At 39.7% G+C, this 22271-nt stretch overlaps 1 protein-coding gene across 3 annotated transcripts in view; it reads right to left on the minus strand.

Annotated features, from left to right (window-relative positions):
- Positions 1-22271, minus strand: part of TSHZ1 (teashirt zinc finger homeobox 1) — a 92947-nt gene that overhangs the window by 55733 nt on the left and 14943 nt on the right. The gene's annotated exons all lie outside the window — the stretch shown is intronic.

Raw genomic sequence — 22271 nt, forward strand, 5'->3', positions numbered from 1 at the left:
GTAGGGACATGGGAGAAAGTTCCACAAAGTCAACTATCACTGCAGCCCTCCACTAGTCGGGCCTTTATGGCAGAGTGGCCCGACGGAAGCCTTTCCTCAGTGCAAGACCTATGAAAACCCGCATAGAGTTTGATCAAAAACACATGAAAGACTCCCAGACTATGAGAAATAAGATTTTCTGGTCTGATGAGATGAAGATAGAACTTTTTGGTGATAATTCTAAGCGGTATGTGTGGAGAAAACCAAGCACTGCTCATCACCTGCCCAATACCATCCCAACATTGAAATATGGTGGTGGCAGCATGATGCTATGGGGGTGTTTTTCAGCAGCAGGGACAGGACGACTGGTTGCAATTGAAGGAAACATGAATGCGGCCAAGTACAGAGATATCCTGGATGAAAACCTCTTCCAGAGTGCTCTGGACCTCAGACTTGGCCGAAGGTTCATCTTCCAACAAGACAATGACCCCAAGCACACAGCTAAAATAACAAAGGAGTGGCTTCAGAACAACTCTGTGACCATTCTTGACTGGCCCAGCCAGAGCCCTGACCTAAACCCAATTGAGCATCTCTGGAGAGACCTGAAAATGGCTGTCCACCAACGTTCACCATCCAACCTGACGGAAGTGGAGAGGACCTGCAAGGAAGAATGGCAGAGGATCCCCAAATCCAGGTGTGAAAAACTTGTTGCATCATTCCCAAGAAGACTCATGGCTGTACTAGCTCAAAAGGGTGCTTCTACTCAATACTGAGCAAAGGGTCTGAATACTTATGACCATGTGATATTTCAGTTTTTATTTTTTAATAAATTTGCACAAATTTCTACATTTCTGTTTTTTTTCAGTCAAGATGGGGTGCAGAGTGTACATTAATGAGAAACAAAATAAACTTTTTAGAATTTACCAAATGGCTGCAATGAAATAAAGAGTGAAACATTTAAAGGGGTCTGAATACTTTCCGTACCCACTGTATTAACCGTGTAACCACAAATTACAAATATATGTAGGGAAGACAAGCTCCAAACACCTTAAAAGCCACTCATCCCTTATGTGAACAAAAGAGGATTTCATGATCTTCTTGTGTCCCGATAATGGGTGTTTGGTGGAATCTGCACATTACTTGTTGACAGATTTGTCCAAAAGAGATGGAATCTGCCAACAAAACTTTAATGAATGGGCGGCTTAAGTCTACTCTATCTGTAGGTGGAATAAGATGAATAACTAATCTGTTAATTGATATTGTAGGCATAAAATATATAGATTTTTGTGACTCAAAAGGATTAATGCTAACAAGAACAGAGTACTATACTAAAGTCATCCTTAGTTTACTCATGTAGCTCTTTACAGTTTGGATCAGGCGGGAGGATCTTTCGCTTAAAATGTAGGTAGTTAGGACAACGGACCTCTAAACAAAACAAAAGGCGTTCCATATATCCTTAATATATATTAGTAAAATCTGCATAATCAACTTTTCTGCTTCATATTTTATCTCTTTATCTTGGATGGGAGAAAAGAACTTTGGCATGGCCATATTTCCCTTTCAATAATCTGGCAATGCTGCAACTTTCTTAATAGATTGACTGAAAAAAAATTAAAAGACCAGCTCCAGAACTCCTGAAAGAGGACCAGCCACCAATCCTGACCTGACTGTTTTGGTAAATATTTGTATTCTTCATAAAATTTGCAGCATTTCTTTTCTCTGCAACTCTGAATTGTTCAGTTCCTGTTGTTTAACCCAAAAGTATCATTAAAGGGAACCTGTCAGGTCCCCCATGCCCTCCAATCCAGCAGTAGTCAGTGATGTGTGATAACATGGAACGAGGACTGACTAGTCTGGGGAACTAACGCACCATCGAATAGTCAAAGCCATTATTAGCATAAGAAACTGGGACAATATAAATGCTCTTTTAAAGCTTTTATATACCTGAATTATGTTATTCAGGGATTGTTAGGCAGGGAGTTTAATCACACATCGCTGACTACTGCTGGATTGGAGGGCATGGGGGACAGACAGGTTCCTTTTAAATTGACAACTGGGTGTTACCATTATATTTAACAAAGAGGCATGTCCCTACACAGTCTAGGAATGGTAACATGGATTGGACAGTGTCGGACTTACTAAAGACACTTCTCTAACTGGTAACACATAGAGGTTAAATAACATAAGTTTCTTGGAGGAAAAACATAAGAACGGAACAACTTAACAATTTTAAGAAAATAATGCTTCAATAATGTTATTTTATAAATAAATTCAAGGGGTATTCCCATCTCCAAGATCCTATCCCAATATATAGTAGATGTAATAATAATAATATTAGCAAATATCCCCAAATAGAAATGTAGTATAGTTCTTCTGATTCGCTGTGTCGCTTACCCCATGTGCAGCGCATTGTATTAACTTAGGTATCCATGTTTACGACCACTAACAACTAATTAACGGTCACTATATGAGTGGTCATAACCCTGAATGCCTAAGCTACTGCAATGCTCTGCACATGGGGTAAATGACATAGTCAATCAGAAGAATTATACTGCATTTCTAATTGGAGGTATTTGCTAATATTATTATTATTACACCTGTTACACATTGGGATAGGATCTTGGAGATGGGCATACCCTTTTAAGTATTTACTGAAACAGACATGTCAAGAGGAGACAGCTTTTTCTTTTACACAAAAGATAAATAGGTCTGAATTAATACTCTTAGGACCCGTGCTTTATAAGAGATCTATGGGGCTGGACAGGTGATACATTTTCATCTTGGTTGACATAACAGGCCTTTTTCTGTAACAGTATATTTATAATAAAAGGATCATTAAACACCAAAGGTTGTTCAGTTTTTAATAACTTTAACCAATTGGATGGATAAGACTAGGGAATGCTCATTATAACATTTTATTCTATTTTTAGAATTACCGCAATACATCTTGCTACTGATTCATCAAGCAGTTTTCGCCAGAATTCTGTTGGAAAACTGCATGAAACTTGGCAAGAGTTTTGTGCAACTCAAAGTTATGCAAAAATTTGTCTTTTGCCAGCTCCCCTAACTTTTTGAAAAGTGGTTGGAGCTCAGGCAAATTGAGATGTTGCTAAGAGTGACTGACAAATTCATCCTAATTTAAGCCACAAAAGTGGAGTAAATCATGAAAGAAATGTATGCCAGTCCCTGGCAATGGTGCACGGCAAACGCCTCTTAAGTAATTTAGTGCATCTTACTCCTGGACTACTTACACTAAATGGATTGTCCAGTCTTGGGACAAGTCTGCAGTCACTGCATGTAGCCGAGTGACTGTGATCACTTGCCAACTAGACTTATCTGGCTTGTCTCAATTCACTTCTATTGAGAAAAGTCAAACACATCTAGTTGGCATGTGACAGCAAGTATGCAAATAACGTGTGTGGTTGCGTAATCATGACAGCATCACATAGAGTGACTGCAAACTTTTGTCCCAAGCCTGGCCAAACCTTTCAAAGGGGTTATCTGGGACTAATTTATTTTTTTTATTATGGGACTAAGAACTAACAGGCAGGTATTTGGTAACTACCTGGCTCTTCTACTTGCCACCTGTACTGCTCCTGCTGGCGATTCTGCGGCTTCCACTGACATCACATCCACAGAGCAGCTGCTTGTCTTCCACTTTGCTCTGTTCACGGTGCGTGACTGCCCATGTCATGCTGATTGGCAGCTGGATACCAGCTTCTTAACTGTGAGAAGCCGGCTGTCAATCAGCATGACATCGGCAGTCAAGCCCCGTTAACAGAGTAGCCCGGAAGAAGAAGAGCTGCTCTGTTGATGTGAAGCAGCAGAATCTCCGACAGGAGCAGTCTGTGACCACTCTGAGCCAGCGCCGTGTAGTTATTAACCACTGTACCTGCCTGTTAGTTATTAGGCCCATAGTCAAAAAAAATTGTCCCAAAAAAACCCTTTAAGACTGGCACATTAAACATCCATTGTTAATGAATATGGGTTCTTAAACCTTTCCTTTTTGTTAAGGATATTAGGCATAGTTTTGGTTGTTTGGAAATTAAAAAAAGAAGAAATATTCCTAGTTGCTGTCCTCTATGTGCGGAATAAAGTGAAGAATTTGAGTTTTCATCCTATTACCGAAATTTGAATTAATTATTCTACGATCTAGTAATCACAATGCAAACTTAACTCTCTATACACACTTTCAGACATCCAAATCCTTAACACTTTCCCTGCCAAGCAGTCAAGTCAATTACACTTTACCAGCAAGCCTAATGTAGATTTATAATGTCATCAGGAGGCTGAAAGTTTATGAAAAGGAAGCACTGCAATATTTGTATAATTCTGTAAAAGTGCATTTGCATATTCTCAAGCTTCATGCACAAAACTGCAATTTTGTCCTAATGGTTTTCACTGCAGATGAGTGCCAAGGCGGAATTTATTAAAACTCGCAGGATGGGAATAAATGAGACCAACATTTATTCCCACGGCCTTATACACTGTCTCCTTAGTCCAGCCAAAGAAAACCACCTGAGCTCACTAATTTGCCTATTGGATAAAGATGGAAGTCAACTGACAAAGATAGATAACTTGTTCGGGCCTAGCAGCATAAGGTATCCTGGCATTATCATTCATGATTAGAGACTATGCAAAAAGAGTAAAACAATGGGATCCCTGCGACGCTACCGCCTCGTCAATGTGCCTGACATGTAATATACAGTATATGACAAATAAAGCAGATAAGGCATGATTTATAATACTGAGCTCCAAAGAACACACATAGTACTCCTATATATATATAAAATAATACATATTCATATTCTAATGATTTTATATCCTATCTACAAATTAGGTTGACGAGATATCCCATACTTAATATGATATGGCTCCTGCATTCCTCATTAAAATATTTATTGTAGATAATAACTATATTTCCAGGATGATTTTGACGAAGGGCATCATCAGGCTAAAAAAGAAGAGATATGACACAACAGAAAGCTGAAAGACAAACCTTCCTCCCTTCCAGGACACTGCGAGCCATTCATAACCTACTAGAGGAAAGACACTTTGTCAGATGAAACGATCATCTTACATTGCAAGCGGTTTTTGTTTTCATGCATTTCATGACCTTTATTAGAGATTCTCCGGATGATCTGAAGGGTTAACGGTGTGAACGTTGAGGAACTTACAGTAACACTGTGAAGACAGAAACATCACAGGCTTTCCTGGCAAGAGGCTCACAGAGGGTAGGAGGGGACTGCAAAATGAACTCTCTCAGGCTTTGTCGTGTATGTTTCCCAAGGCCTGCCCTGGCCCCTTTGATAAATGACACATGTCATTCTGTCACTGGCTGACACTGCAGCTGGGAGGGCTGATGATGTATGACTATACTGAAAAGGAAATCAACTTTTTTGGCACCCACTATGTCTGTACCCTGTGTAAGGATTCTGTTACTTAAGAAAAGTAAAGATAAACGCAGCACAGGGGAAAGAAAGAGAGAAAAAAAGAGCAATGAACGACAGCTCACACTTAACATAAATTAGCTGGGTAATAGTGAAATGTGCTAGGCAGTGATAAATAAAAGCAACATTAGTCAATTATTAATCACACTCCAACTTGTAGGGAAGGCCCATGAGTTAAATCAGAGGCCAGAGCCGCCTTGCAAACAGATAAGACAGTACATGATAAATGCCTTGCATAGCGTAATCAGGGTGGAATCACAAGCCGAGTCAGGCTTCCAGCAGCAGGCACGTGCAGAAGCTTCTGGAAACAGTAGACGGCCACTACTAGTGTTAGGAATAGTAACACTTAGCAAACCTTACACATTGACTCAGCAAAACTGTAAATTATGGAATGAGGGCTATGCGAAACAAAACGAAAAGAAAAAGGAGAAAAGGTCGTTCAGGTGCTTCTAATAATAACGCTATTCCAGCTACAAAAGTGCCAGCATTTAAAAGGCACTCAATCGTTCCCATGGCGATGACAGGTTGAAGCAAAGGTAAAAGGCTTTCCCCTATCAGATGGGTTCAATTAGGTTTAAAAAGTGTGTGTATATTCCCTTTCACCTACACTTGTTATCATGGCGCGTTTCTAACCGGAAGCTACTCATGTAGCATTATCCATATTCTATTTTGGTGAATCATCTTGTTACGAATGTCTGGAAGATTAATATTTGGAAATTTCCTAATATTTATATGGTGCCATTGTATTTAGAAATGATGTACACAGGATATAATCAATCAATCATGCCACTAGCCCACTACCTGTTCCCAGTAGACTTTACAATCTAAGAACACATACGCGTTTCACAGTCGGAGTACTGACCTAGAATCAGAGATAGGCCACGGGTCTCCTGACCCAAACTCAACACCATAAATGAAGCTGGTCAGTTCGGGTGAGGAAATCCACGGCCAGTCCATACACTGCAGGCCTTACTTAGGCTGGTTTCACAGTTTGAGTACTGACCCAGATTCAGAGATAGGCCACGGGTCTCCTGACCCAAACTCAACACCATAAATGAAGCTGGTCAGTTTGGGTGAGGAAATCCACAACCAGTCCATACACTGCAGGCCTTACTTAGGCTGGTTTCACACATGAGTGTTTCATGGTCCAAGGGTCCGTTTACACGGGTAACTACTTTTCTGTGATCAGCTGCCTATTTGAGGTTTAATAGCCTGTTTATACAGGCTGACCTGACTTCAGATGTACCCTGAACAATCTGTAATCAATCTGTATGATAGCTCAGTGCACATAGGATGCTAGTGTTCTCAGCAGGACGAGGCCTGTTTACACAAGACAATGTGCTGCCGAGAATGCTGATCTTTTGTGCAGCCCAAAAGACCATTCTAAAACGCTCATTTGTAGGTTGATCGGCAGCATGTTTAGAAAGAGCATTTCAGTGTAAATGGACTCATTTGCTGAAGCTCTAAATTCATGTTATTCTCTTTTATCTTGTTTGAAGTCTATGGGGGGTAATATGACCATGTGACTGTCATCTTACACCTTTCATTGGCTGTGGGAATTCAGTGGCAAGCCCTGCCAGTTGTTTCAGTGTCCAATGGACATCTCCAGAGAGCTGTTGATGCAAACTAAGGCCTATAACTAATGCTTTATAAATCCCCTAAGGCAGTAATGTCTTACGGGTTTTTACTACTACACAGTGACAGTGAGTCATACATACAAGTGAGGGAAACATACCAACCCTATGAGATTGATCAATTCATTATTCAGTAAAGTGATCTTTCCACTCACTTCCGATTTAATATTTAGGGCTTTATAGTGTGACTGTGTCTCCTGATATTATTATTTGGTTATTAATTACTTCTTAACCCTACGGTAAAGGAATTTTCTGGGACTTAATCATTGATGACCTGTCCTTAAGAGAGGATCATCAAAATCAAATAGGTGAAGTTCTGGCTCCCACTAACCCCACGATCAGCTGATTTAAGAGACCACAGTTTGCTGGAACTGGCATAACTTGCACATAGCGTTGAGACCCAGAACGGTATGGCAGCTTTCTCATATTCCCTTCAAAGGGACAGAGATGCAGTACCATTCATGACTACTATACAATGTATGAAGCTGTGCCAGTTCTAATACACCCTGGTCCCCTCAATCAGTAAGGCTGCTGACTGTTAGACCACCCGCCCCCAAATCTGATATTGATGGGTTATCAATAACAGGGTCTGGTAAAATCCTAAATTTAGCTAGAAACTCTGTTAATCATGCACAAAATGAACAGTAATAAAAGTTTGAAATTAATGCAATATTAAATTCATACAGATTACTGAAACAGATGCAAAAAGTGATATTTAACCCTTTCGTGCCAGGGCCTGTTTTCACCTTCTTGACCAGGCCAATTTTTTTGAACTCTGACCAGTGTCACTTTATGAGCTAATAACTCTGGAATGCTTCAACGGATCACACGGATTCTGAGATGATTTTTTCGGGACATATAGTACTTCATGATAGTGGTAAATTTAGGTCTATAATTTTTGCATTTATTTGTCAAACAATATTAAACACTTTGGAGAAAGTGTAGCAATTTTAAAACTTTTAATTTTTACGCCCTTAAATCAGATAGTTCTATCAAAATAGTTAATAAAAAACAACATTTACCACCTGTCTACTTTACATCTGCATCATTTTTTAAACATAATTTTTTGTTAGGAAGTTAGAACGATTAAAAGTTTATCAGAAATTTCGAATTTTTCCAACAAAATTTACCAAATCACTTTTTTTTAAGGACCACATCACATTTGAAATTACTTTGAGTCACAGTACTCAAAACCACATTCGAGAAGTTTTTTAACCCTTCAGGTGCTTCACAGGTATTAAAGCAATATAGAAGGAAAAAATGTAAATTTTACTTTTTCCCACAAAAATGTTATTTAGCCCCACATTTTGCATTTTAACAATAGAAACAGGAGAAAATGGAACATAGAATTTGTTGTGCAATTTCTCCTGAGTACGCCGATATCCCATATGTGGAGGAAAACTACTGTTTGGGCACTCGGCAGGTCTAGGAAAGGAAAGAGCACTATTTGAGTTTTGCAAAACAAAGTTGGCTGGAATAGAAAGCGAATGCCATGTCCCATTTGCAGAGCCCCTGATGTGGGGTGTTTCCACTGTTTAGGCACAAGTAACCCCGTTTTGGAAACTACACCCCTCATAGAATTTATCTAGAGTTGTGCCGAAGTCATGTCACATTTGAAGAGATCCTGACAGCACAAGTGACCCCATTTTAGAAACTACATATCTTGAGGAATTCATCTAGGGGTGTAGTGAGTATTTTTAGTACTCAGGTTATTCACAGAATTGTAAAATTGGGTTAAGTAAATTAAATATTACCATTTTTTTTACTAAAATGTTGCTTTGGCCCCAGGTTTGTAATTTTCAAAAGGGATAATCAGAGAAAACGAACATTACAATTTGTTACGCAATTTCTCATGAGTATGCCAATACCCCATAAGTGGTCAAAAACTACTATTGAGGCGCAGTGCAAAGCTCAGAAGGGAAGGAGCGCCAGGAGTGCAGATTTTGCTGTTATTTGTTTCAGTGACATGTCACATTGGCAGAGCCCCTGAGGTCCCAGAACAGCAGAATCCCCATAAGTGACCCCATCTTACAAATTCCACCTCTCAATGCATTCCTCTAGGTGTGCTGTAATCGTAGACTGTGAGCCCTCGCGGGCAGGGTCCTCGCTCCTCCTGTACCAGTCGCTGACTCGTTTTGTTAAGATTATGTAAATGCTTTTGTTATGTATATCCCTATCACATGTAAAGCGCCATGGAATAAATGGCGCTATAATAATAAATAATAATAATAATAATAATATTGACACCACGGGTGTGTTACAGAATTTTATACCATTGGACAATGAAAAAATTTGTTTTAGCCACAGAGTTTGCATTTTACAAGAAAAAATACATAACAATAGCACCAAATTTTGTCACACAGCATATGTGGCTGTACAGTACTGCTTTGCCACACAATGAAACTCGGGAGGGAAGGAGCACTATTTGACTTTTAGAGAACAAATTATCATAGAATAGTTTGCAGACTCCATATACAAATCCTTTAAGTATCAGAAGAGCAGAATTCCCCTCAAGTGACCCCATTTTGGAAATTACACCCCTCTGGGAATTCATCTACAGGTGTAGTGACGATTTTGACTCCATGGGTGGTATCCAGAAACAAGGAGCAATGGATGTTGCTTAATGAAAATTAAAAATCTGCCATTGTAGTGCCCGTATATTGCAGTGTCCAGTACATTGTAATGCCCAGTACATTGTAGTACCCATACATTGAGCCCAGCACTTGCTTCTGGAGATACGCAACCCGTAAATTAAGCAGGCTCTCGTCGATACAGAAATGCCAAACATGTGGACGCTAAATGTGATTTAGGCAAAATGTGCAGCTCAGAAGGGAGAAGGCATTAGGATTTAGGAGCTCAGAATTTGCTCAATTTTATAATGCTATAGCCCTTTTCCAGAGCTTTTGTGCTACCAGTAATGTGGAAGCCCCCTATATTTCCGTTAACAGATGACGGATTTGAGTGGGGGCTTTTTTTGTGAATTGAGTTGAAACTTTTGTTGGGAACTTTTTACATAACATTTTGGATCACATTTATCCTCCGCTCTACGCTGAGCACTTACATTGGGTTTTCCATCTAAATCATGTGACAGATGAAACCCCTGAGGGATCCAGTCACTATAAAAAGGCAGCAGAGTTACTCTGGACCCCGTCTGCCCCCTGTTCAGCATTGTCCGTCTTTTCAGTAATGCACAAAACTGTGGCCAACCGCGCTTTTATGCACGCCTAAAAAGACAGACACCATCGGATCATAGGCCAGACGGCGTCCTCAGCACCTCCATCTGCCTCATTATAAGGAATCTTCCGCCGGGGGTTCCGTCTGAATTACGTATTTCAGAGATTTACATGGAAACCCCGATGTAAGCGCTTAGCGTAGAGCTCAGGATAGATGTGAGCCAAACCTTACGGCGATATTTGGGAGGCAGAATGAACAAATCGACAACAGGTGTACAATTGATTTTATTTATTTTTACGCCATTCACTGTGTGGTACAAGGGATTAGATGATTTGATTCCTCGGGTTTGTGTGATTACAGCTATACCAGATTTATATCAGGTTTTTATGTTTGGCTGTTGCCACATACGAAAAAATGCATTTTACACAAAAAAAAATTTTTTACATAGCCATATTTTGAGAGCTACAATTTTTCTGTATTTCTGCAGACAGAGCCATGTGAGGGCTTGTTTTTCGTGGAACAAGTTGATGTTTTTATTGGTACCATTTTCTGGCACATAATATTTTTTGATTGCTTTCTACTCAGATTTTTGGGAGGTAGAATGAACAAAAAATAGTAATTCGGAATTAGTTTTTTGAGAGTTTTTTTAATGCTGTTCACCATGTGATACCACAGTTATATCATTTTTATTTATGTTTTGCCGCTTTTACACAATAAAAACTATTTCATAGAAAAAATAGTTGTTTTTGCATCACTATATTCTGAAAAATATAACTTTTTTATTTCTCCCCTGATGGAGGCATGTTTTTTGCAGGACAAGATGACATTGTCAGTGATACCATTATTATTTTAATTTGTCTTTTTGATCACTTCATTCCACTTTTTGTTTGATGAAAAACCCTAGTTTTTTGCCACTTTTTTTCTACGGTGTTCACTGAAGGGGTTAACTAGTGTGCTCGTTTTATAGAGCGGGTCATTCCGGATGCGGCGATACTAAATATGTATACATTTTTTGGTTATTTTTGTTTTTATACAAATATACATATTTATTATGTTTATGTTTTTTTCATTTTTTTTCTTTTTTAATAGTTTAAAAAAAATTTACTTTTTTTTAACTTTTTTACTTAGTCCCTGTATGGGTTTTCAACTTTCATTTCTCTGATCGCTGGTCTCATGCATTGCAATACAAATGTATTGTAATACATGAGACCTGTCAGTTTTACAATGTCAGAACGCCTGTTAGACCCTAACAGGCCAGCGTAGTTGGTAGACCCGGAGGTCATCATTTGACCTCCGGCTGTCATGACAACCCGCGGGTCCCCCGTGATCACATCGTGGGGGTTCCAGAGGGGTGAGATAAGGAGCCTCCCTCACAAACTTTTAAATGCCACAATCTATATTGATCACGGAATCCATAAGATAACACAAGGTTAATATCATTGGGACCTGAGCCAATCAGGTCCCGATGATGCCGCTGGTCAGAGCTATCGGTCTGCACCAGAATCACAGCGGTTGCATGACTCTGGGGATCCTGATCGCTGCAAGACCACTGACTGTAGAGAACCGTCGATGTTAATTTACCGTCAGCGGTCGTGCAGGAGTTAAAAAAAAAAGTAAGAGAATTTCTGAACTTTAAAACCTAAGAATAATCATGTTGATACTTGCAACTGATCAGTATGATTGTCTATCAGAGTTAGTGCAGGCAATTTGGCTATAGCCGGCCCTTCTTCACATGCATTGCCCGTAAGTTGCCACTCACAACCCAAAGACATACTATACTAACTCTGTACTAAATATCTAAATCAAAGGAATTTGTTTATAAACTCTAAAAGAGTCAGGTTCTAAGGAAAGACATGCTGACAATTCCAATCAATCTATAATAATATTGTATTAAAATTGTCAAGTATTAAAAGTTGGTGAGAAGAAAAAATTGGAAAATTGGTGTATACAAAATAAAAAAATATGGCATCGAAAGATTATTTTTAATCTATCATGTTATGCTTATTTTTTATATACTTTGATTAATTATATAAGATTTGATGCACATATTAAAAGAAAATATCGAATTATGTCCCTGGCTGCTTCTGTATGAGTGCTTTAGTCCAGTCATTATTAAATGGATTCACACAAGGACTTCAAGTGTTTCAAATGTGATCATTTTTGCACGGATTGCAATTCAGTTTAATCGAATGAACTCACCACGGGGCCCTTAGGCATAAGAAAATATACAAGTTGGAAAAAAAAAATCTATCTATTCATCCATCCATCCACATATACCAATTCAAATAATTCTGGTAAATGAATCAAGCGAAAGAATATATTGTAAACTTAAAAGGAAGGGCATCTCGTGATTTAACTGGATATATTCTTACACAACATCCCCTACGGTATATTGCTTATGACATCCATGGAGGTTAAGGCTTCAGCTACAAAAAGGCCTGATATAGCTAAGCTCTGTACATACTACAAGGGACGAGAATATCGTACACCCTTTTTGCATCAAAACAAGTGGAACACATACAGTATCAACAGTTACATACCTTTAACGGTACAATGAAGGTATTAACCACTGATCGAAAAGCAATGTAAAACCTAACTCTACTTTGAAATCTTAAAGGTTCAGACCTTGCTGCCATTATTACAATGATAACCACTCATTGGCACCCAAGTCATGCATAGCTGAAATATGGGATGCTATTTGTAGGGTGCTTTATAATTTAAGGGAAGAAAAATGGTCACCAACGAAATTATTTCCCTGCTAACCAAATAAGTGGTTCTGCAAGATAAAAAATAACCACTTTGACATCTTGCAGGGGTTTTCCAAGATTTAAAAAAATATAGCCAAGAAGCTATACTCATTTTTATTATTTCCTGGTCACCAGTCTAGTCATCCACTGGCATTTGTTTATTCCTTGCAGTGATCACATGCTGTTAATCATTCACCTGACCACTGCAGCCAATCACTGCCTTCAGCAGTTAGGTGCCTTGCATATCGGCATCACCTCTGAGGTCACAGATTTCCTGCAGCAGTTGCATCGATAATATATGGCTTGTAATTGCTGCAAGAAGTAATAATACAACAGTAGGGACCATATGAGATGGGGCGGTGAAGCTGCAATTTAAGGAGGTGAGCAAAGATTTCTAGTTTTTATTTACCCCATTCTCTGCTTTCACCTAAATTTTTATAAATTTCGAAAAACTTCTTTAACACGGGGAGTGGGACTGCTATGGGTGGCTTCGAGTCAAATCAAATATTGAGCTCCTCTACAGTTTCCACTGAATATAGTGACCAAAGCAGAAACTCATTCTGCTTAAAGAAGCACTCCCATCTATATATTTTTATTAAATGTGTGTATATGTGCATGTAATGTAGTGTGAGTGTATTAATATACTTACCTATCGCTGCTCTCTCTGACGTCCAGCGCCGTTCTACTTCACTTCTCAGTGACGTCACCGCAACTCGGACTATCCGTCTCACTCTTTGCTCTATGCATGAGCCGGAAGTCTCTTTTACCATGTAAGCCTATGGTCCCTCGTTCTAACACTCCATACACTTACACTGTAAAAGCCACTTCTGGGTCACGCAGAATGCAGTGTGACTTGGAGAGTCTCTGCAAAACAGTGACGTCACAGAGAAGCGGAGCAGAACAGTGCTGGACACTGGAGAGAGCAGCGATAGGCAAGTATATTACACTACATTATGTGCACATATACACACATTTAAATAAAAAAATATAGATGCGTGTGCTTCTTTAAAAATATTCATGAATTTTACATTAATAGCAAAGTGATTTGATCACTGGAATCCAAATTTATCCTAAGAATAGTTGTATTCAGTCCTCCACTTCCATGGAAGATGTGTCCATGCATGTGTTGTCACATGTGATTGTGGGGATATAGAAAGCGTTATTCCACATTATTTAACTATTAGACTATTTCTGCAGTATTCTAATGCATGCATGGTGGTTATAGATATGTCATACTCTGGGTTCTTTGAAGGTTGAGTTGCTTCATCCAAAGTGATCGATAGATTTATGGATCGATTGATAGATGAATGGATGCATTGTTACTGATTGTAATCATGAAAAATTTACTAGATACCAATGAATAAAGATGCATCTGAATGGTATGATGATGGCATCAAATAAACTTGTTTTGGTGGTCTACTGGATTCCAAAATTCAGTACTTCCAATGAATAAATAGATTTTATTCTCAAGCTTTCCCAGGGTAAAGCTCAATTAATTAAACTTGAATTTCCACTGGGAAATCATGTTCAGGCATGTTTAGGCTTGAATTGCTGGATTCTATTCATGTGAGGTGTAATCTTTTGATAAACTCCAAGATACTTAGCAAACATCAGCTGTATAGTACTACACTTTAGTATGATGAAACAAATACCACGCCATACAGAGTAATACCCTGCTCTTCCAGAACACAATGCCAAACAATTCCACCTTGCTATTCAACTCTACAGACAATGTCTACCAGCTCTTGTCCAAACCTTGCCAGCAATATACACTGCTCAAAAAAATAAAGGGAACACTCAAATAACACATCCTAGATCTGAATGAATGAAATATTCTCATTCAATACTTTGTTCTGTACAAAGTTGAATGTGCTGACAACAAAATCACACAAAAATCATCAATGGAAATCAAATTTATTAACCAATGGAGGCCTGGATTTGGAGTCACCCCCAAAATTAAAGTGGAAAAACACACTACAGGCTGATCCAACTTTGATGTAATGTCCTTAAAACAAGTCAAAATGAGGCTCAGTATTGTGTGTGGCCTCCACGTGCCTGTATGACCTCCCTACAATGCCTGGGCATGCTCCTGATGAGGTTGCGGATGGTCTCCTGTGGGGTCTCCTCCCAGACCTGGACTAAAGCATCCGCCAACCCCTGGACAGTCTGTGGTGCAATGTGACGTTGGTGGATGGAGCGAGACATGATGTCCCAGATGTGCTCAATCGGATTCAGGTCTGGAGAATGGGCAGGCCAGTCAATAGCTTCAATGCCTTCATCTTGCAGGAACTGCTGACACACTCCAGCCACATGAGGTCTGGCATTGTCCTGCATTAGGAGGAACCCGAGGCCAACCGCACCAGCATATGGTCTCACAAGGGGTATGAGGATCTCATCTCGGTACCTAATGGCAGTCAGGCTACCTCTGGCGAGCACATGGAGGGCTGTGCGGCCCTTCAAAGAAATGCCACCCCACACCATTACTGACCCACTGCCAAACCGGTCATGCTGAAGGATGTTGCAGGCAGCAGATCGCTCTCCACGGCGTCTCCAGACTCTGTCACGTCTGTCACATGTGCTCAGTGTGAACCTGCTTTCATCTGTGAAGAGCACAGGGCGCCAGTGGCGACTTTGCCAATCCTGGTGTTCTGTGGCAAATGCCAAGCGTCCTGCACAGTGTTTGGCTGGGAGCACAACCCCAATCGGTGGACGTCGGCCCTCATACCACCCTCATGGAGTCGGTTTCTAACCGTTTGTGCAGACACATGCACATTTGTGGCCTGCTGGAGGTCATTTTGCAGGGCTCTGGCAGTGCTCCTCCTGTTCCTCCTTGCACAAAGGCGGAGGTAGTGGTCCTGCTGCTGGATTGTTGCCCTCCTACGGCCCCCTCCACATCTCCTGATGTACTGGCCTGTCTACTGGTAGCGCCTCCAGCCTCTGGACACTATGCTGACAGATACAGCAAACCTTCTTACCACAGCTCGCATTGATGTGCCATCCTGGATGAGCTGCACTACCTGATCAACTTTCTGTGAGTTGTAGAGTCTGTCTCTTGCTACCACGAGTGTGAAAGCAGAACCAACATTCAAAAGTGACCAAAACATCAGCCAGAAAGCATTTGTACTGAGAAGTGGTCTGTGGTCCCCACCGGCAGAACCACTCCTTTATTGAGGGTGTCTTGATAATTGTCAATAATTTCCATCTATTGTCTATTCCATTTGCACAACAGCATGCGAAAATTGATTGTCAATCAGTGTTGCTTCCCAAGTGGACAGTTCGATTTCACAGAAGTTTTATTTACTTGGAGTTATATTCTGTTGTTTAAGTGTTCCCTTTATTTTTTTGAGCAGTGTATATACTATCAAAGGCCTCTCCAATGATAAATATAACTGCGTTCATCACACACCACACAAATCTAGCAAATCTTGACTTCAGATCTCGATCGCTCCAACACAAAAGGCATCCAACTATGGCAAAGACCAGCAGGTATTTCTGCTATTAAGTGGTTTTGACACTAATTGCTCCGATTTTGGCGCCAACCACACTTCAGCATCACTTGATAACTGAGCCTGCAAATCTTAATTTTACACTCTTCCATCATTAGAAGCTCCACTACAGTCACAGTTGCATTTTATATAATGACATGCCACATCATATGAGCAAATACACAACTTATCAACCAGCTCATAAACCAGAAATAGACAGATTCATTGGGAATTTTGCCATTTCATTAAAATATTAATGTTGCCATTTACAGGTGAAAATATAGCTTTTTTTGAATGTGTGGAATCTGTAAGTGTTCTTGACGATAGCTCAGTGCAACACTTGAACCTTAGTAAGCCGATTGTCGATGACTCCCGTCTTATGACTTATGATTAATTAAGTATAAACTGTTGGCATACTTTATTTGTTTTTTATTGCAAATTGGAGGGAGTAGGGGAATTGGAAGGAAAATAACATAACTTTTTATTCAGAAACATAACTAATCTGGACCACCACTGAGACTTTGGCTATCAAGATAACTCGCTGCTGCTGCATTATTTAATAAGCATTGCTTTGTGTGCAAAATACAATTACTCCTCCTTACTTGTGCAGAACAGGGTTCTAAATCTTTAGATACCCATAGTCATGAGTTGCCAGTTAAAAGATCCTTAGCCAACAATTAAAGGGAATCTGTCACCAGTTTTTTGCCATTTAGTCTCAGAACAGCATATTGTAAAGACAGAGACCCTGATTCAACTTACTGGGCTGTTTGCTGCAGTTTTGATAAAATCACAGTTTTATCAGGAGGAGATTATCACTATAGGATTAGTATACCTGCTGCCATGTAGTCCTCCATATTCATGAGCTTCATATAACCCCATTCCTCCCACTGATTGACAGTTTTCTACCTATTCCCTGAAAGCTGTCAACCAGTGGTTTGGGAAGGGCTATACAGAGCTCGGCATTAGAGAACTGCTAGAATTGCAGCAAATAAAACAGTCATTTTAAAAAAATGACAACAGGTAGCTAAGTAAGTGATACATCGCTGGAATCAAGGTCTGTGCCATCTGGCTACACTCAGATGGTGTAGCAATAACCTGATGATGGATTTATATGTATACATTCCATTAATATATAAACTGGCCAAACTTATGTGTTGGTACAGGTGAGTGCCTTCAAGTTACCTCCAGTGGCAATTATCCTGGATTAAAGGGGAAATCCTCAGGATTGGTGACCTCCATCAGTCCCAAGAGTGGAAGTCCTGTGTGTCCTGTGTGAATTGAGTGGTGATGCATGTACAAGACCAATGCTACACTTCTATGTTTCTAATGAAATGGTAGTGTTACCACTGCTCCCATGAACAGTTTATGGAACAATGCAGATGCACTAGCTCTTCATTTACACAGGGGATGCAAGACCCTGTTTCTTGGGATTGGTGGATATCCTCGAGGTCGGATTCATACCGAGAAAACATTTAGCACCTCTCCTGTAAATAATTGATAAAATGTTATTGGTGGGATAACCCCTTTAAAAAAATATAGATTCCTGGAAAAATACAGTCTTGATTTTCCCTAAGGCTATGTGCCCACGATGCAGAAATGCTCAGGATTTTTTCCTGAGCGTTTCTGCATCTCCCTGGCAGAAAAAAATGCGTGCGGATTGTACATGCGTTTTCCTGCCAGGGACATGCGGAAATGGAGCGTTTATTCACTGACATTTCCGCATGCGGATTGACAAGCGCTTTCCAAGCGATTTTAGCATCACTTGGAAAGTGCTTGTGACAACTAGGTCACACTATATAAATCCATGCAAACGGCATGGATTTATATAGTGTGACCCGAGAGAGTGGTTAAAAATAAATATATACTTACCTTCCGATGGCCCGCGCTGGCTTGTTTCGCTCGGTCCCGGCTGCCAGCAGCGGTGGATTGAAAGACCTGCCGACGTCAGCGTAGCGTGACCCGTCACATGACTCTGACGTCAGCGCAGGTCCTTCAATCCACCGCGAAGTGCCGAGAAGCAAGGAGGAGCACACCGTGGGCCGCCAGAAGGTAAATATACATTTATTTTTTATTTTATTCTTTTTTTGCAGACTTTTTAATGGTACCTGGGTGTGGAGGAGACTCTCCTCTCCTCTACACCCGGGTACCATCCGCACATTAGAACGAGCCAATTACGCAAGTACAGATGCAGTCTTGCGGAATTGTCGCGTTCTAATGCAAGTCAATGGCGGCGAAGACGCAGCACTTCCGTAAAATAACTGGAAGTGCTGCGTTTTTTTCCGCAATGATAATCCGCAGCGGAAATTTCCGCAGCATGTGCACAGCACATTCGGATTATCATTGGGGAACATTGCTGCCCTTCTACCATGCGTTTTTAATGCGTTTCCGCAGCTGAAAAAACGCTGCAGAAACGCATTAAAAACGCATCGTGGGCACACAGCCTAAAAGTGTTTTTCTTCAGAAATCTTCATCTAATGAGATACAGCTGAAAACAGCTAGATCTAGTAACATCTTATGGGCAACTTTTAAGAGCTGCTATTTGTTCTTTGGCTCAGTTTATATAATGGTTAACTCAATCCAAAAAAACAGACTTTTCACCAGTACTGCTCCCAGTATGCAAAGCCATGAAAACAAAGTAACATTAAAATAACGTTTTTAGCCCAGAAAAATATACAAAAAACAAGTATAAAACTACTCATCACATGGACAGAGATTTCACGCTACACACAGCGCTAACAACTACAACCTTGTTTCCTACTGTTTGTCCTAAGCAATCTGTTTTGTCAGATGAAGATCTGAGATTGAGGACTAAAACGTCACTTTTTTTTGCCTTGGAATACAATAAAATAAAAAGAATTTACCATTTCCACACCAGAGTGCCAAATTCTTCCTTAGTGAATACTATAAGGAATGGAATCCTACTCAGGCGCCCAAGAACTCGGTGTGCCGTATATACAGTCAAACTTTGAGACTACCCTCATGACGTTCTAAAGCAGGGGTGGGAAACCTCCGGCCCGTGGGCCATAAATGGGGGCGAGTCAATTAAATGTTTGACCAAATATAGCAGAATAAATTTCAAGTTGATAATTTTGTATGGTTATAAATATTCCAATGGCCCTTAGAAGAAAGTAGATTCCCCACCTATAGTCTAAAGTTTTACAAAACAACAAAGAATTTCTAAAAAGAAAAAAAAACAATCCCTACATAAACTCTATTACATTTTTGTCATCCAGTAGTAGTACTGCATTTTTCCCTGTAGTAAATTGTAATCTACTAGCTACCATATTGAAAACATAGGAATTCATGGCTCTTTCCTAAGAAGAATGGTTTCCTTAGGGAATGACTTTCTGAATGCTGTAGGTAGCCTTAGTGTGACCCTCAATGACTAATTCATGCCCCTTCCAACCTGACAACCAACATAAACCCTATTATATCATTTTTATTGCATACAATCCACTAACATACATTGCAATTATGCAGACTTTTTTTATGAAAATAGTAAAACACTTGTGTCTCTCTTTTTTATGGATTTTTTTGACAGTCAAATGTATACATAGTACCAATAGTCTTGGCGGTTCAAGCAGTCCCACGCAAGGAAAAAAAAAAAAGGCCATGGCATTAAAACACGAAAGACTTTTCTTTACCTCTTGTGTGGACGCTATCATTGCCACACTATATCTACAATCATTTTGGGCACTGCAATTATCTATTAGCATTTTACATAGGACCATAAATATTTTAGTGTATGACCCCGGCTAAGCTGATATCTCTATGGATGTCTCCACAAAAAAAGTTGCTTTTGCCTGCCAGCAGTGACTTTCTAGTACTTGCAGACTTTTTTGTGCAATAAAAGGTATAAATGTACAGTAGATTTACCTTCTGGAAAATCTTCAAGGGAAAAAGTGAAAAGATAAACACATATACAGATAAAATGGCATTTGAAACTTCTGCCGTCCCTTTGGTATCATATAATTTTTCCTGAGCCCGTTCAGAATTCTGATAGTGTGCAGTATGTTTATATTACCAAGGTCTCCCCATAAAACGTTTATACTTTTACTTTATGACCTGTCCTTGATTTGACACTTCCGCTCATCAGAAAGGGATTTATAAAATAATCCTGAAGGTGAAGAACAGACATCTGTCAGGGACTGGCTGGGTTTCACTCTGCGAAATTTAAGAAGGGAGAGAAATCCTGCTAAACCCTCTTTAGTCACCAAAAGACATCAAAGGTAATTATTAAGGGAGACAGACGTCATATAAAAAAAGAAAATAAAATTAATGTCATTCTTGGTTTTAAAAAAAAAAATAAAAAAATTGCACAATCTTACTAGTGTCGAAAAGGTGTAAAATATGTAACGAGGGAGAAAAAAAATGCTACATTCCACACAATCAGACGGTGTGCAGAAAGTGCAAAAAACGTGAGATTTACCAATTTAAAAGAAAAAACAATTTTACAAGTTTAGACTAAAAGTCTTTCAAACCTTGCCATCTGTGGGTACATGAACTATGGATGACCCCGAATGATTTGCACTCAGCTCAGAATCCCTTAGAAAGCAGGGAAAAAGTATCATTAAGAATGACTGATGACTGCCAGTCATGGTTGACCTCACCCAAGCTTTGGTCTCTGCCTCAGTAATAAGCTGTCCTTTATTAGCACCAACACTCCATAAAAGGGGTGTGTTTAGTCACAGGATAGCAGGCTTCTAATGCTCATTGCTTCTCCTTGAAAGATTGATTAGTGCTCATTTTTACTGCCTCCTCTGTATATACAGTGAGGATACTGTGGATTGTCAGGGCCTGTAATATTGATGACTCGTACAGCTGCAGAATTCAGCCAGAGAAAAGGAAGGGGACAGAGTTCTCAGACTTTTACTTGCAGCAATTTCAGTGACTAGCTGGGAGCCAGATATGAAGTGTAAAGTAATCTTTTTATTCCAGGCAGCCTTAGACACGTGTGTAGGGATTTGCTGGGGATGCATTTGGGAATCCTATTCCAAAGAGCTTGCTATCGAAGAAGAAAAAAACTCTTTGATCGAGCATCGTAACATAACGGACATTACGCTCGAACAGCTCTTCTATGGATATCAATAATTGACATGAGAAATAATTGACAAGTATTAGCCGTATAGATATGATCTGAACGTAAGCACACATGATAGAAAAGATGAAATTGGGAGTCAACTACTGAAGGTTCCCAAATTGTATCTCTATAGAAAAGATGAAATTGGGAGTCAACTACTGAAGGTTCCCAAATTGTATCTCTATAGAAAAGATGAAATTGGGAGTCAACTACTGAAGGTTCCCAAATTGTATCTCTATAGAAAAGATGAAATTGGGAGTCAACTACTGAAGGTTCCCAAATTGTATCTCTATAGAAAAGATGAAATTGGGAGTCAACTACTGAAGGTTCCCAAATTGTATCTCTATAGAAAAGATGAAATTGGGAGTCAACTACTGAAGGTTCCCAAATTGTATCTCTATAGAAAAGATGAAATTGGGAGTCAATTACTGTGAAGGTTCCCAAATTTTATCTCGATAGAGAAGATGAAGTAGGGAGTCAACTACTGAAGGTTCCCAAATTGTATCTCTATAGAAAAGATGAAATTGGGAGTCCATTACTGTGAAGGTTCCCAAATTTTATCTCGATAGAGAAGATGAAGTAGGGAGTCAACTACTGAAGGTTCCCAAATTGTATCTCTATAGAAAAGATGAAATTGGGAGTCAATTACTGTGAAGGTTCCCAAATTGTATCTCTATAGAAAAGATGAAAAAGGGAGTCAACTACTGAAGGTTCTCAAATTG

This window comes from Phyllobates terribilis, unplaced genomic scaffold, assembly GCF_046119375.1.
Source record: "Phyllobates terribilis strain yellow unplaced genomic scaffold, ASM4611937v1 Scaffold_4__5_contigs__length_816908805, whole genome shotgun sequence".
Taxonomy (NCBI): domain Eukaryota; kingdom Metazoa; phylum Chordata; class Amphibia; order Anura; family Dendrobatidae; genus Phyllobates; species Phyllobates terribilis.